Source organism: Lutra lutra, chromosome 18 (genome assembly GCF_902655055.1).
Source record: "Lutra lutra chromosome 18, mLutLut1.2, whole genome shotgun sequence".
NCBI classification, from domain to species: domain Eukaryota; kingdom Metazoa; phylum Chordata; class Mammalia; order Carnivora; family Mustelidae; genus Lutra; species Lutra lutra.
In genome coordinates, this window is record NC_062295.1 from 26,672,364 (window position 1) to 26,690,495 (window position 18,132).

The following is an 18,132-nucleotide window of genomic DNA, read 5'->3' on the forward strand; positions in this document are numbered from 1 at the left end:
CCTGTCCCCGGGACAGTGGCAGCTTTACACCTGCTGTCCCATCACATGATAAACAGCTTGATGGGCAATTGTGAAATCCAGGAGTTACGGCAGGTTTTACCTCTCAGCTAGGAAACGTCGGTTTTAAGGGCTCTCACTCCCTCCCACCATCACAAAGGCTCAGGCTACTCAGCATAGCTCTGGGCATGCACACACAGGTGCACGCACACACTTACACATACACACACAGGTACACACACACATGAGCACACAGGTGCATGTGCGTGCACAAACACACATGCACATGCACACGCAGGTGCACGCACACAGGCGCACGTGCGCACACACGTGCACACACAGGTACACATGCATGCACCACTTCATCCAAAGAAGTCCCACTCCTGCTCCTGGCAGGACGTACGTGGAGCAGAGATGTAAACCGTGCCCTCTGCTCTCACGAGGGGCAGCCCAGAGCACTGAGGACAATTCGAACCTCCCAGAAAGGCACCCAGCAAATCCGTCAGAGGCCAATGAATCTGCTCCCGTTACAGAACGGTGCTCTGTCACACAGTGGCAACACATGCCTGCTTCTCTGAAAACAGAAATGCATCTTCTGTGATATCAAGATCAAAAAGCAAAGGTCCAGCAAGCGGCTCAGAGTTGGCCACAGGTGAACATCATTTTCCTACCAGAGAATCATTCCCACTGGCCACCTGGAACTTCAGGAGCCCTGACCTCTATCCTGCCGGCCGTCATCCCAACAGAGCACCCTCGGCTGGGCTGTCAGATCATTCCAGCACTGCCCACTTGCTTCCCGGGCTCTGAGTTCCCATTCTACGTCAATGTGCCACCAGCATCCCAGTAACACCGCCTTCACCGTGCTCACAAATCAGTAAGAACACTTCCCAGTCCAGTGCAAACACCTGTACTGGGTGCTGAGATCACTTGTCATTGGACATTCCCAGTAGGAACGTAATACAGGGCAGTGACTTTGGAAAACAGTTCGGTAGCTCTTCAAAATGCCAAGTGTCGTTTTACCATATGACCCAGCAACTCCACTCCTGGGCGGACACCCAAGAGAAGTGAAAGTTCTGCCCACACAGAACCTTGGACAGAAACGTTCGTAAGACCATTATTTGTATTAGCTGAGCGTCTGTCAACTGATGAATCAATAAACAGAACGTAAAAACATACTGTGGGACATTATTTAGCAAAATAAAAAGGAAAGAAGTAGTGATATACACCAGGACGTGTTGAACCTTGAAAACATGATGCCAAGCACACAACGCTGGTCAGAAAAGACCACACACTGTACAATTCGATCTATATGAAATGGACACGATAGGCACATTTCCGGAGACGGAAAGTAGATCAGCGTCTGTTTCGGGCTGAGGGGACTGGGGCAGGACAGGGAGAGTGACTGCTGGTGTGTATGGGGTGCATTTTTGGATGGTGACGATGTCCTGGAGTTAGACTGCAGCGATATGTGCAGAAACCTGGGAATATACTAAAGAGGAAAATGTTTTAAGTTCTTGTAAAATCAGAACAATGCAGTCCTAGAATACAATTCTTAGTACCATTTTTCATGAAGGAAGAAACCCACCAAGGCCAAAGTCATCATGCAGCCCTTATTCCCTTGAGGTTAGACTTTTACCGGGGACACGTACCTGCAGCACAGAGAAGGAAAGAACGAGGTCTGAGACACAACCTACACATTCCACCTGGAAGGTGGGCTGCCCCGGGCCGGACCGCAGATGCCAGCAGCAATGACAGCCACCACTCACAGAAGAGCGTTCCTGCGCGCCGGGGACCCTGCTGGCTGCTTTACATGAGGTATGCTATTGTTTTATTGACTCTCCTGCCAAACCTCATGAGGAAGACATTATTTTGATCTCTGCCAAATGAGGACCCTGGCCTGAGAATGTAGTAACTTTGTCAAAGCTCCACGGCTGGTAAAGCAAGACTGACCGGGATTCCGAGTATAGTTAGAGACACAAAGGAGGACAAAACCTCACCTCTGTGACAACTGAGAAGACCAATTCCAGGGTTCTTGCCACAGCCGCCAAGAGAGGACACGGGCCTCATTTTAAGGCAGTGGTGAGACTGACCGAAAGGAGAGGAGAGACTGGAGAACTATTTAAGAGACACTGTCACAAGGCAGAGACAGACAAGTGTTCGGGGGGGAGAGAAGGAAGCAGTAAGTAAGCCTGGGTCCCAGCGTGAGGACCAGCTGGGGACACCAGCCCCAGAGACGGCACATTCAGAAGAGAGTTTGATGATGAGTTCCACCCTGCACAGGTGGTCTGTCTACAGGACACCCATGGGACATTCTGACAGAGTCGGAGGTCTAGTGCGAAGCTGAAACACGTGGGAATGGAAGTTAAGATGGAGGACAAAGCTCAGGAGATGAGCCAGAAAGCCAGAGCCTGGCAGGGGCTGTGGCCATGATGGAAGCAGGGGTGCTGGGCTGGAGGCAGGGGTCGAGCAGCAAAAAGGAGAAAGACAGATGATGCTCCGGAATTTCAACGTATTTAGAGCAGGAATTGCATCCTCTGAAACTCAGATCTTCTCCACAGGCTCTCCCACTGAAGCTACCCTTGAACCCAAGACTTCAAGGATCGGAGAAATAGCTCAGTATGAACCAGTGGTTAAGCTTCTCGCTTGTCCTCATAGATCCATTCAACCGCCCTCTCTCCACCTGCTAATGATCGCTGCTTAGGCCTTAATTTCTCTAATGGTTTTATATCCATTTCTGTATTAAACTGGCAAGGTTGATGTTACCAGGATCACTTTAGAGATAACGAAATGGGGAGGCTCAGGAGGCTTAATTACGTGACCTTCCAAAAGTAACAGAAATGGAAGAAGATGTCCCCCACCCCGCCCCAGCCTCCAACACACAAACAAATGTTCAATCCAGGAAGTTCTTTGGGAATTTTCTGTGATGACAGTGGTAAGTTGATGGTAGTGAACTCATTAAGAGGATACCATACAGCAATGAAAATGGTTAGCTTGCCAGGAAACAGATGACTCTCGGAGACATGCTGGCAAGGGGAAAGCAGCATTAATGCATATAATGCCATTTATACAAAGTCTCAAAGGCTAATCAAAACATAGGTCAGAATATAAATTCATGGAAACCAGAAACTGCAAAAAAGACACTAGATCATCACTGGGGAAGACACACTGGGACCTCAAAGGTCCTGGTACTGCTCCACTGGAAAGCTGGTAGGATTCACTCATTCATTTCTATAATAATTCATTATAGAATTATTCCCTGACATGTATGTGATATATATAATGGATGCCATTTTGCATAATAAAAAAAGATCACGCACGGACTATTGACAGTGGGTTTTTTTTCTCCTTGTCTTGTGCACTTTTGCTCATTCACCTGGAATTTCCCTTTTTCTCACTAGTCACAAACTCACCCGTCCAGGGTTTTCTTGCCAGCATGGAGCCCAGGGGTCAAGGAGGGAAACCACTGGAATGGGGCATGACTGACCTTCAAGCCAACGGAGCGGCTTCAGCAGAGGGCATCCGAGCCTTCCTCTCATTTCATCTGTTTCGTTTGGCTTTAGCACATCTTTTTCTTCCCTTAATGACAAAGGCCTTCTTTTGGCCGTTAAATGCCATCTCAATGCTAAAATGCATCTCAGCTGTGTTTACCCAGCATCTTCCATGGGCAGCCTTTCCACTGGTGGCAGAAGGGCCAGAGAAGGGATTCATTTTAAAATGGCAGAGGAGGGGCACCTGGGTGGCTCAGATGGTTAACCATCTGCCTTCCGCTCAGGTTATGATCTCCAGGTCCTGGGCTCGAGGCCCATGTTGGGCTCCCTGCTCAGCAGGGTGTTTGCTTCTCCCTCTCGCTCTCCTCCTGCTTTTGTTCTCTCTCACTCTCTCTCTATCTCTCTGTCTCAAATGAATAAATAAAAAATCTTTAAAAAAAATAAAATGGTATAGGAATTAAGACTAGGAATGCATACTGAAGGTCACCATGAACACAAAGGGAATGATGGTTCCAAGGGCAATTTTTTTTTCCCTTTCTGGGGCATTATTTCTTCCATTATGAAAGGCACCCACTTAGCAGCCCCAAAAAAGATCATTCTTCACAGTGCGATGTGACAACTATGAATTATATATTTTGTGGTCCATGTGCTCCCATTTTCCCCCCAATTGAATCTGCCAGAAAGGTTCAACAAAGCAGCAAAAATTTTCACTGGCATTTTAATGTGTTCACTTAGCAGGCCCCTGAAACTACTGGCAAAGATAAATAAGAATTCAAGATCACCGACAAGGCTCAAGCTGATCTTCTACTTAGCCAGGAAAAGTCACCCCTGGGGCCAGCTGGGATGACTCCACATACCCGGGAACCTTCTCTTCTGGAAGTGCCTTTGCAGTCTGGCTGGAAGCAACTGAAACCACTGCCGACCAAAATGCACTTATGGGCATGAACGTCCCAACTGGCAAAGGGAAGAAGAACAAGAAGAAGGAGGAGGAGGAGGAGAAAAGAGGGAAAGAGGGATGGTTACTTGGCACTCAGTCTAGAAAGACTTATCATTCTCTCCTTCAGGCATGGCCTTCTGAGTTATTCAGCTAAAGACTGCAGAGCCAAGGGGGAGCTAGGAGTCAAGACGCTGAAGATGAAGGGAATAAGGACAAACTGAGCTCGTCGTCCCACAGAACCTCGACTGAGTATTCTTCATGTTTCTCCCCACACCCACTGTCCACCCTGTTTGCCTGCTTCACATCCCAGGAGACAGACCTACAGAGGTAGCATCAGTGGCTTTGGGTTGGAGTCTCACCTGAAGGAGACTGATGGGTGGAGAGAGAAGTTGGGGTGTGTCCTCTCCCAACTCCCTCCCAATGGCGCAGCAGTTGGGTCGCCTTCTCTATGCTGCTGTTGCTACAAGACATCCCTCTCTTAGGGTTCACCTGGGGTTACAGCTAGCCCTATGTTCTGTCAACTGCTCCCCCCGCTCCCCGCTTCAGTCCCTAGTATGCCAATTGCTTCCTCCTCTTTTGCTAACCCCAGGTGAGTCACCATCCCTTGTCATTCTTGTTGATCTCTCGACCTTGGTAACTATTTTTGCTAGACTCTCTTCCATCACCTCTTCTGGGTATACCACCTGTTTCCTGCTGGGATCCTAACACACACAGCATCCCACCAAGCCCGGGGGACGACTGCTGAACACACGGATGAGCAGAGAGGTGTCTGGGGAATCGGCTCAGAGCCTCTACAACAAAGTTGATGTTGAGAAAGCACTGAACGTCCATGAGACAAATGTCTACTAAGAGAAGAGCGAGGAAAACTGCATATGATCATCATATTTACAGTCATAAAGAAGAGAGTCTACACTAAGGAATGTCACAGGGAAATCAAGCCTGAATGAGGCCACTTGGTTTGGCCATGGAAAGGGCCCTGGTGCCCTTAAAGACCGCCATGCCCATGAATAGACACCCCCCCAAGGCAAAAAAGAAAAGAGGTGAGAAGCGATTTCCCTCCTTGGTCAGGATCCCGAAGCTGGAGCATGTCGAGGGTCCTGTACTACAAGCAATAACCCACCAGAATATATAATGTAAAAAAAAGTGATATTTATAAAAGTAACAAATGTTGCAGCATATGTAGAAAGAACTTTAATAGGGAGAAAATTATAAAATTCTACTGGAGGGAATAAAATGAGACCTACCGAGCTTAGCAGAGAGAGACGTTTTTGAAGGATCGGCTGGAATGCCACGAAGACACATACATCCCCTTTTTTTTTTTTTTTTAAAGATTTTATTTATTTATTTGACAGAGAGAAATCACAAGTAAGCAGAGAGGCAGGCAAAGAGAGAGGAGGAAGCAGGCTCCCTGCTGAGCAGAAAGCCCTATGTGGGGCTCGAACCCAGGACCTGGGATCATGACCTGAGCCGAAGGCAGTGGCTTAACCCACTGAGCCACCCAGGCGCCCCCTTTTTAATGGAACTCCATATGAGACTTTTTTTTCAGGAACATAATAAAAATTCTAAAATCACCCCAGAAGAACACAGAGGCCAGAAAACAGCTTTAAAAAAAAAAAAAAAAAAAAAAAGAGGAAACATGGGGCAGGTTGCTCTCTCCAGTACTAAGTTCGAGAATAAAGGAGTAATAACGCAACTGGCATGGTCACTGCGAGGAAATCCTACATATACTCTGGGAAGCGAGGCTCCAAATGTACTGCCTTCCTCAAATAGTCATCCAATTCTCCAACACGAAGTCACCGCCATAGCCGCCACTTTTGACGTTTGAGAAACCCCTTTCTAGTCCAGTTGGCTCGACAACCAACTTGTGGATAACAAAGAAGCTTCGTGCACATGGCACGGAGCCTAGGGTCCCCAGGGGCACATCTCTGATGACCACTCAGCGAGACCCCATCACTCGGCCCGTGTCTGTCTCTGGCTGGGCCCAAGCTCCTGGGCTCCATGGTGGCAGTGGAGATAAAGAACCACGGCTGTAAATCACGGCCGAGCTGCCTTCCCACCTCCGTCCATACAACGAAGGACATAATTTTCTCCAGGGTTACAGCTTAAACTTATGAGTTTACAGATAACCGGAATCATTCTTCTAGAAATAGGGTCGGCGCTCACAACCGATGCACGAACTCCAGGACAGATAGAGGTTGTGGTGAGAGGCAGTCTGGCGTCTTGTCAGCTCATGAAGCTTCTCATCATCGGGGCAGCCGCAGCCCCCGCGTGCGTGCGCGCACACACACACACACACACACCAGCCCACGAGGCCGGCATGTCCCGAGGCCCAGCGGGGTGAGCGTGTGTTAGGGGGTCTCTGTAGAGGCCTGACGCCTCCTGAAGGTCACAGAGTCTCAGGGAGACCCTCCACGATGCTAAAGCACGTGGGACTTGTCAAACTTACAATCAGGAAGTTGCAGCCATAAACTTAACAGTGAGCTGTAATTCCAGCCGTGGATTCCCAGCCAACGTCTAAACAGGGAGGACTCTGGAGAAGCGAGTGAAGAGGGGCCGGCCGGGAAGGGCCTCCACCCACCAGCTAGGAAAGCATCCCGGAAAGCTCTGATGATTAAGACAGTGAGACAATAGAATAATAAATGACAGGCACATCAGTGAACCAAAAAGGTAGGCTGGGGGCCCCTGTTAGACATTTCTACGGCTCAGGTCATGATTCCAAGGTCATGGGATCAGAACCCATGGCGGGTTTCCTGCTCAGTGGAGAGTCTGCTTCTCCCTCTCCCTCTGCCTCCCACCACCCATTCTCTCTCTCTAATAAATAAATAAAATCTTAAAAAAAAAAAAAAAAAGAAAAAGGAAAGCCAGCCCAGAAGTATTGCCAAAAGAAGATAGCCCCATGTTGGACACAATTATTAGTGATAATTAGTTAAGCTGGCAAACGTTTGTTAGATGCAAAGCACTACACTAAGCACTTTAATCATTATTATACAGTATTTATGTTAAACAAATATGCCAACTATATCTGTGTTATATGTATATATTTTTGTTAATTCCCTTAATTTACATAGATGTCTTTTTCTATTTCATTACCCCAGTGACTCCTGGGGCTCGCTCATCTGTATCTCGACTCTGGTCCTTCTCTGCATTGCTTCCAGCGCCTGGATTCGAGCTCAAGTCCTCTTTCTTGAGTGATTACCGTCAGCCCAAACCCATGCTTTAGGGTGAGCCTGAGCCAGGGTGAAACAGGGAAGTCTGATCACTGCCTGCTTAAAATTCACCAGTGCACAACTGCTGCTCTAGAAAAAAAATCCAAGATTGTCATGCGATGTCCAAAGCCTCTCACTAGTGGCCCCTCCCCAGCCTCATCCACCACATGCCTTGTTTTAGCCATCGCCTTCTTCCGATGCTTCTAAAGTCACTATCCCTTGTGCCTCTGCCAGTCATCCTTGCTGCTTGACACAGTCCCACAGACCCTTTCTGAACACCGCCCTACCCAGAAAGTCAGATGCTGCTCCCAGGTGGAAATCACAACCATGGCATTTTTCCTGTCATGTCATTCCATGTCCTCCATATGCCGAAGTCATCGCTGTAACTGTTTATGCTGTGTTTGCTCCCACTTCCTGCGCACAGGAAGACCTCTCTGTGTCTTACACCTGGTCTGCACCTAGGAAGCTCTTCACAGGCGTTGCACAGAGGAAGGAACAGCTGGATGAGAAAGGCAGTTGGATAAATGGAAGAGTACGTGAATGGACGCATTGCGAGTGGGCCGGCCCGCTGCTACCAGGTTCTAGGGCTGATACGGACATCTCCTGGGATACGTCAGAAACTGGTAAGCACCGCTTCATAAACTCATACCGCGTCATTACAAAATCTCCAGTTCATGTATTAGTGTGATGAACTTCACATTTGTTGACATCAGCATTATAATGATTCCGACATTTTCGGTCCTGTATCCTCAGTGCTTCCCAGATACGATGTCCAAAGCTTACATGAGTCTTGATATCCAGAATGAACTCACAGAGTTCAACGATGTCAGCTGCTTCTTGGTGCAGAGGAATTGAATGCATTGTTGCCTATGTCAAAAGGCAACAGCATACCTGGGATCCAACACAGAATCCTGAGTTGGAAGGAAGGAAAATTCAACCATTTCTCCGCACCCCCATCCAGCGCCAGAACTCCAGAGAGATGCGCCCTCGTTTCTACTACATTCCTCTCAGAATAAAGAACTCACCGCCCAACACAGCAGGTCATTCTTGGTTCATCCGTCATACATATAATTGTACTCTCATGTCGTTGTCAATATTGCTGCATTATCATGACCTGTCTCCATCATTTTTTCCAGCTAAACATAGCCACCCCTTCAGTCATCTCTGTATACCCATGTTTTCCAGTTTTCCATGATTTCTTAGTCTGCTTAGGCAGACTAAGATACTGTACATCAAGTGACCTAAACAAAAGAGATCTATTTCTCCATTTGGGAGGCTGGGGAGTCCCAAAGTAAGACACTGGCATATTTGGTCCTTGGGGAGGGCTCTCTTTTTGGCTTGCAGATGACCACCATCTTGCTGTGCCTCACACAGTGGAGCAGGAGCAAGCTCTGGGGTCTTCCTCTTCTTGTCAGGGTACCAGTGCCATCATGGGGACACCACTCCCTTAACCTCATCGGAACCTAACTACCTCCCGAAGCCCCCACCTCCTAATTCTATCACGTTAGAGGTTAGGGCTGTAATGGGCAAATTTGGCGCAGGTGATTCATGCACGTACTTGATAACTCATGGTCATCCTCTGCCGGATTCTGTCCCAGACGACAAAATGATGACTAATAGGGTCTTTGGATGTGGGCTCCCCCCGGGAGCCCAGAATACTAGAAGTACATTTTTGCCCATTAACCAAACTGTTCATGCAGCATTTGCAATTCCAAGAGATATGAATCATTGTTATGTGCTTGAAGTGCCTTTGGAACAAACTGTCCATAAATTTGGTAACTGCAGTTTTATACAAAATGACATATCGTACATGTATTATGAACTTTAGACTTCCCGGAATCTTTCTACAAAGATTATTTAATTTGATCCTCAGAACAGCCCCATCCACATTCAGCAGTTAAGAAAAGGAGGCTCCATGAGGCTTCTGAATGGTCCTAAGATCACTGAAAACAGTCCGCAGTAGATCTAGAACCTGGGTCAATGTGTTTCGGGTTGCCAAGCACGTCCTCAGGAAACGCACTCTCTGACTTCGTGCTGTGATGAAGAGAACCAAGTAAGGCCTGAATCTCACTCCCAGTGCCAAACAAACATTGGCACAAACATCGCCCCCGCGTGTGGAGGTGATAAACGCACGCTTCTGGCCTGGCCCAAGCGTGCCTGGCCCAGGCTCTAGCGGATGTGTGTCTGAGTGTGTAGATGAAAAACGGATTCCTAATAAAATAAAGAAAAGAAGAGCTTGGCAATCACTGAGATTGCTCGGAGCAGATGGATGAAAGATGCTGGCTGCACAGGTTAATTGTGTCACTTAGCCTCACATCACTTATAAAACTACACAAGGGGAAAGAAAGCTGACCTAGGGCCATACGCTGAATTGGAGAGAGTCCCCTGCCGTGACCTACGAAATTCACCAGTGTCAAACACATGCCAGGCACTGCAGACCATGCCATTTGCCATATTTGTTCAGCATCTGCCCATCTTGACTGCTTTCAGAGAAAATTCCCACTCCTCCCTTCTCACGCCCTGAACCCTCCTCTTAGGGTTTTATACCTAATGAGAGGGATTAAAAAGACGGGAGAGAGGGCAGTGAAGGTTAGCAACACTAACCTTCACCAAATCTACAAAGAGCATCTGAGTTTTTTTTTTTTTTTAACATTTTATTTATTTGAGAGAGAGAGAGAGGGCAGGAGAGAGCATGGGTGGGGGAGGGTCAGAGGGAAAGGGAGAAGCCGACTCCCCACTGAGCAGGGATCCTAATGTGAGGCTCGATCCCAGGATCCTGGGTCATGATCAGAGCTGAAGGCAGACGTTTAACCTATTGAGTCACCCAGGAGCCCCCAAAAGCATGTAAGTTTTAAACAGCACACATACAGTTCCACAGGTTTTGAGTGCCAATGCTTATGGTCATGTCAACGAGGGTAATTATGAAATCAGAAGAGGGATAAGGAAGGAGTAAGACAACACAAAAGTGAACCACATTAGGAAAATCTTGCTATCTGTTTAACGCCTCAAAACCATCAGCATCACCTTCCTTTAACACACACACAACACTGCCACCACCACAATCGCCATTAATGTCACCATCATCATCATCATCACAACCACCACCATCACCACCATCATCATCATCACCATCAACATCATCACCACCACCATCGCCATCATGCCATCATCACCGCCACCACCATCATTCTCACCATCACCAACACCAGTACCACCACCACCATCATCATCATCACCACCATCACCACCACCACCACCATTATCATCACCATCACCACTGTCATCACCGCCATCATCACGATCACCACCACCACCAATGCCATCACCACCTTCACCACCATCACCATCACTACCAACACTACCATCAATACCACCATCCCCACCATCACCTCCATCACCAACACCATTACCACCATCACCACCACTGTCAACATTGTTACCATCACCTCGACATCACCACCACCACCATGACCATCTCTAATTAGTTATTAGAAACTGGAAGCAAAAAAATACCTATTCTCAAAGAGCCAGTCAGAAGCACCACAAGTTTATGGGGCGCCTGGGTGGCTCAGTGGGTTAAAGCCTCTGCCTTTGGCTCAGGTCATGATCCCAGGGTCCTGGGATCGAGCCCTGCATCAGGGTCTCTGCTTAGCAGGGAGCCTGCTTCCTCCTCTCTCTCTCTCTCTCTCTCTCTCTCTCTCTCTCTCTCTCCCCGCCTGCCTCTCTGCCTACTTGTGATATCTGTCTGTCAAATAAATAAAATCTTTAAAAAAAAAAAAAGCACCACAAGTTTAAAAACGAATACCCAGTTCCTCATAAAAAGACCCCATTGACTAACGATCCCATTAAAGTATAAGTAGACTCCACCTTTAAGTGTTTCTCCAAGGTGCTACGTGAGATTTTGTTCAGCAAATACACACTTTCTGCCCTCCAATTCCCTGGGAAGAGTATACATCCCCATCCCACTAATGTAGGGTCTGATAATTTTGCTGCGCAGAGGGTACCTCCTCACTCTTAATTTTGGGCTTGGCCATTAGACTTGCTTTGGTCAACAAGATGCTAGCGAATGCGATGTGAGAAGAGCCTTAAATGTGCTTAGACTGTTGGCCTTGGCCTCTTCAACTGGTATCAACATGAAAACCTGCTTTGGCCGCTCACTGCTCCAAGGAGGGTGAGAGTCTCATGGAAGAGCTGGATCCAGTTTGCAACTTAGAACCAAGCCCAGCTAAATTCAGGCCAGATCAGCTTCTCTGAAGACACATGAGAGAAACAGAAGCTCCAAGAATAGCTCACTAACTTTTTTTTTTTTTTAACATTAGCAATGAGGGATTTTGGACATCAGGACCATTAAATAAGATAGAAAACAGGGGGAGGAAAAGATCTTTGGGTATGAGTGTGTGATCAGACTCAAGTCCAGTTGGGTGGGACATATGGAACTGGACACGCTCATGAGACACCCAAGTGCATACGCCAAGCATATGATAGAGGATGAGGTCGGTTTGGGAAATACAAAATTGGCATTGACCAGTATCCAAAGGGTATTGAAAGACACATTCCTTGAGGAGTCACCTAGGCAACGGAGATACACAGAGAAAGAGGAAGCCTGAACACTTGGCCCTGGGCATACCACCAACCAGGAGCCATGACAAGAAAACTGAGAGGAAATGGAGAAAGCAAGCCTAGAAATGGGGTATTTTGGGAACTGTCCCATGGATGTGGTCATGCCAAGGTGCCAGCAAATCCTGCAGGACCAGCTTCAGGGAACCAAAACCCGGAGGAGGCTTGCAAGAGAACAGGAGTGAACGTAAGAGGTCAGCTGGTACGGATAACACTTCCAAGGAGCTGCTGTAAGAAGGAGCCGAGAAATGCAAAGCAGCTTCTATTCTAGGGATCAGTATGGAAAACAGTTACATGAACAGAAAAATAAATAACTAAATAAAGCTCAGCACACTTGGGCTGCGGTTCTACGGATCCTAGGACCCTTTCTGCCCCAGTGGGACGATGGCCTCCCACGAATTCCTGCCACGAAACTCACATGTGTAAAATGGGGACGGAAAAGCATCTGAGACCCCTTGTCGTCTCAGATTCCATGCTCCTCTCTCGGCAGCCCCGGTGTGAAAACATATGTGACAGAATGAGGACACAAGCAAGAAGGCTCATCCGTCACGAAAAACGTGGAATAACCTGGTGGCTTCTGGAACTCAGATTTCCAAAGGTCTTTGTTCTGGGGGTTCTGTGGCTCTGTGTGACCTGTACAGGTGACACACAGGTGTTCTCATCACCTGACAGAAACTGCAGAGCACTGCGGCATCATGGCAAACCACAGGAAGGGAAGCAAGAGGCAAAACTCTTTACATGGGTGGGCCCAGATACAGCAACATAGGTACTAGCTTAGAATTTATCCCTCCATGTACAAGTGGTAAAATCCAATTTCTTGAGGAGTCAATAAATTCAGCAATGCAAAATGCCCCCCCCCCCAAATATGAATCCACAAAACCCAGATTCTTAGGCTCATCCAAAGCCTCTTTGACCCAATGCAACGTATCTCCTCCACGTTGCTGCCGGGATGAAGTCCAGCCTCAGAATAAACACCTCCAGAGGCTCATACTCCCTCACGAGCCTCCAACCAGGCCACTCCACTGGGTTCACGTTCAATGTTCCCTAAATACAGCCAACGTCAGCCTCATCGTTCTACCTTCCCTCACACTGATCTTACTTCTGCCTGGGAACACACAGAAGCAGCTGGCTTTCTCTGAGCTCCAGAGCTTTCAATGTTGCCACCGTCCCCAGAGCACAAGACATCTGTGACCAGGACAGGTTTCTCCACCTTCTCTCTTTCTGGTTCATCTCACACGCTCCTCATTCTCCCATATGATTTTGGTCCCTTGCCTTGCTGGAGTTCCCCGACGAAGCGAACGAGAAGCAGACAGAGTAGGGGTAAGTGTTCCATGGGGAAACACACAGCCCCAGCTCCCACTGCGGTCAACAGCCTCTACCTGGAGGCTGCGGGCTTACATAGATGGAACCATCTGGACCCTTCACTAGACAGACACTGAAGCGGATACAAGAGACCAGAAGAAAACACACACTCCAGTGCCCTGGTTGCTCTCCAGCTCTTAGGGAGAAGAATCTGGAAGCCTTTGGGGGAATGAATGACCTACAGGGCCTGAGCTTCGTTAAGAGGCTCCAACATGGAAATGCCAGTTTCTGTTCCCAAAGGGCTGCCGTGAACGTACACACACTTTCTGCCGTCCGGGCTACCCTACCCAGCATGTGTCTGTTCACCTCGGCGTAGGGCTGGACCATTCAGGAGGTGTGAGGCAAGCACATCTGCCCAGAAGTGCAGGTGCGGGCGGCAACCCCAGCCCTTCCTCCCTCCGGAGGGCCAGCTGGAGGCACTCACATTACCTGGTGCTCGTTTAACTTGGTGCCACGAAGGCCTTTCGCTTGAGACGCACTTACTCATACTGCTCCTCCTTGCAAAATTAACAGTGATAATCGAAGCAGACATCGGGATTGGGGAGAACAAGAACTGAGACACGATGAGAAAAAACACAGATCGATACCAACCCGGTTCCCAGTCTGAGGCAGGTGTGGGTAGGGAGGGACAGCTGGAAGGGAGTGTGTACAGGTGGTCTCGGGGATGGTCCACCAGCTCCCACCTGTGGGGCTCCAGGGACCACAGTCAGGGACCCAGAGCATGCTGTCGTCCCTCCGGTTCTGATCGAGGTGTCCTCTTTCTTGGTCCCACATGGCCTGCCAGGCTCTCAGCCTCCCTGGCTTCTGCTCTGGTTCCAGCTGCAGACCACGAGAGAGGCCGGTCCCTCGGCAGACTTCCGGCTGCCGCCACAGGTACAGCTTCTGTACCTTCCAGGTCATCCTTCCACTTCCCCACCATCCCCAAGCCAGAATCTCAGGGTTCCAGGCTTAGGGGATGCCCCACACTCAGTCCTATAACAATAATCACAGTGACCGGTTTCTCCTTTCTCTCGGGCTTAAACCCCGGAGCCTCAGTTTCCTATTCTGAAGAGGAGGAATAACGACTTACCAGATCATACAACAGAGCACATACCAAAAGGACAGAAAGCACAGTGTCTGGCAGACAGCAGGCGCTCAGATCATAGGGGCTCTCGTGCATTCCCCAAGAGACGTGAGGTGGTGCGGCCATTTTCTAAAACAGTTTAGCAGCCCCTCGAAAGTTTAAACACAAGAGTTGCCACGTGACCTGTCAATTCCCCTGCTAGATATGCAATGTATGTCCACATGGAACCTTGGACCCAGATGTCCACAGGAGCACTTGTCCCAGTGGCCAAAGAGTGGAGACCACCGCCATGCCCATCAATTGTGGAACACTCGAACAAGTGTGGATGTGAACAAGTGAACAAGTGGAATACTATGCAGCCGTGAAAAGGAATGAAGTCTGGACACACGCCACAGTGTGGATGGACCCTGAGAACGTTGTGCTAATTCAAACCCAGACAAAACATCAAAGATACTGTATGATGACATATGTATGAAATCCCCAGGAGAGGCAACTGCACAGAGACAAAAAAGAAAATACATGGGAGGTTGCCAGGGGCCAGGGTGCGCAGGTAGTGACTGCTAACGATCATGGGGTTTCTTTTGGGGGTGATGAAGTATTCTCGAATTACATACCGGTCATTTGCAAGAGTGAATTTTATGGTATGCAAATGGTCTCTTAATAAAATAATAATAATAATAATAATAGAAAAGGTTAAATTAAGCAGGAAAGGCTCTTGACCCCTCTTGAACTTTCTTATTTCCACGTCAAAATCCTACGACTCAGAGAGGCTGCTCTGAGCTCTAGTGCAACCGAGGAAAGGTCTTCTTTTACCTGTCAGGTCATATTCTGTATGTGTCTGTCTCTCCATCCACCTGTCGATCTACACATCATCTACTTAAAATTTTGTCCTACCTCCTTCCTCAGCAAAATTCTCTAACTGCCATATTTATGCCACTAATTCGGTTTCTATGGCCAAAGAAACTAGAAGCAGTTTTGTGTCATGGTTACACACACAAAAACAATTTTCTGTTCTTCAGGAATAATCAACTACTACAAGTTTTCTGTTACCGCTGTCTGCAGAGTAATAAGGCACAGACATGAAGTGCATTTCAGTTGTGTTTTCTTGTGTAAAAGGTAGAAAAACTGGACTGTTTCTCAAAGGATAAAAGGCAACGTCTGCTTCCCCCTCTGCCCATAATGCCCAAGAGCCAAAATTAAATGATCTTTTTCAAAATCCACCAGGAGGGGCAGATTTTTTTTCAAGGGGACAACCTAATGAGCTCTTCGAGAATTTTCCTGATGTCTCACACAATAAAATGTCCCCTTTACTCCCTCCCCCACAGCTAACAAAGTGCAGCAATGGAACCCCTCGCATTTAATTTCCTTTTAAACCCTGGTTTCTGAGGGGGCTCTGCATTCAGCACAGCAGTTACCCTGGAAGGGTTCCAATGAACAGTAACTGCCTCCGACCCAACATGCGTTCATTGTTATACAAATTGCCTTCATAGAGAGAAACTCTGAGTCAATGCGCATTTTCTCCCCTGACCAGCTCGCTCTCTCCGTAATTAGCTTTTACTGAGCTATGGCTCACCATTTTTTAAGGTCAAAAAGTCTCCTCTACAAAATATTCACCTGATACATTGAATTTTCTTTTTTTTTGCCAAGGCGGCTTTCATTCTCGGTAATTATACTTTGCTAAAAGGAAAAAAGCACTATGCCTTGCTAATGTGTTTTTGTTCCCCCGGACGACTGGCCACAGCGCAGGAGAATCTTTGCTGCTCTATGACTCTCCTTTCTTATTTACTCTTTGGAATTCCAGCCCACTGACAGAGAGCCCTTCTAAGCCCTCACAGGGATGGCGGGAGGGAAAAAGTATCCTGCTTGCACACTTGTCCTTCTGGAATCTACAATCTGGACAGGAAGCTGAGATACGCTCGCGTTGCTCAAGCGGTAAAAATACAGACTCCCGAGAATAACTGGGCTGATTATTCAGAGAATGAGGTCGTCGATACACACTTGGAAGAATGTACTCATGTTCATAACACCCACGGATGTGAAGACATGACGGTCCTAATCCATTAAGTGGGAAGGTCTGTGGCTCTCCCCAGCATGGACTCTGGGCTGGGATTTGAGAAATCTCTCTTTGGGGGAGCCCCCCTCAACCTGCCAAGCTCACCATGCACAACCAGCGTGCCCTCTGCATGCGCAGAACTAGGAGGAGACGCGTGATGGGGGTGCCCCAAAGGGAACAGAAAGGAAGAGATCATTTCCACCTTCAACCAACACAGACTCGTTAGGCACTTCCTACGTCCCAGACCTCCGGAAGGGGAGATAGAGCCACAGATAAAACAGACACAATTCCTGCCCTCGTGCCTCTTACCGGCTAATGGGATACACGAACATTAAGCACTAATTACACAAGTAACTGATTCGAATGAGGTCAAGTGCAAGAGGGGAGGTACAGAGCACGGAACAAGCCCTGTTCCATGTTGTTAGATGTTGAATTCCCAATTCCCCGTAGCTTAGAACATAGCCCTGTTGGAGAGAAGATCTCTAAAGAGGGGTTCAAGTTAAAATGAGCCTGTTAACGGGGGCTCTAATCCAATCTGACTGGTGTCCTGACAGAGGAGACACCCCAGGGATGAGCACACAGAGGAAGACCACGCCCAAGAGAGGGCAGGTATCTGCAAGCCAAGGAGGGAGGCATCGGGACAAACGCACCCAGTGGGCACCTTGACCTTGGACTTCCAGCCTCCAGGACTTGAGAATATAAATTTCTGTTGCTAATGCCCCCCAGTCTCTATACTTTGTTACAGCAGCCCCAGCAAACAAATTCACAGAGACAATCCAGCTAAATTTTCTTTTTTAAAAAATGTATTTATTTGAGAGAGAAAAAGAGCAGGAAAGGAGGGAAGGAGCAGGGGACAGGGAGGGAGAGAGAATCTCCAGCAGACTCCCAGCTCAGCACAGAACCCGACCCAGGGCTCAATCCCATGACCCCCAGATCAGGACCTGAGCCAAAATCAAGAGTTGGACGTTTAACTGACTGAGCTATCAAGGAACCCCACTGCCGAATTTTCAAGGGCTTTTGGCAGAGGTGACACAGAGGCAGGAGTCAAGGTCAAGGTTTTGATCCAAGTAAACAGAAAATGGTTGATGTAGACACAGGGACAGCTGGTGTGAGAAGGGGAGCTGTACTCTAGACTAACGCACTCTTCGGTCTCAGTCATTGCCAAGGTCCTCAAGTGTCTTATGCTTCTCCCACACACGGACCCTGCAGAACAACTACACAGTACAGTCATGCACATCCTTACACACAAATGCTCCTACCCCTCACCGACCCATCTTGAGAACTTGAGTCAAAGGAAGACCCTCCCAACTTTCCCCTTGTCATCGTTCCACACTGACAAGCTGTGCTATCCCGTCTTCTCTTCCACTGCCCTGGGAGTCTCCTGCCCCTCTCCCCTGCTTGTGTGTGCG

General features: G+C 48.1%; 1 protein-coding gene across 1 annotated transcript in view; it reads right to left on the reverse strand.

Annotated features, from left to right (window-relative positions):
- GALNT17 (polypeptide N-acetylgalactosaminyltransferase 17) overlaps nt 1-18,132 on the reverse strand; it is a 430,193-nt gene that overhangs the window by 270,263 nt on the left and 141,798 nt on the right. The gene's annotated exons all lie outside the window — the stretch shown is intronic.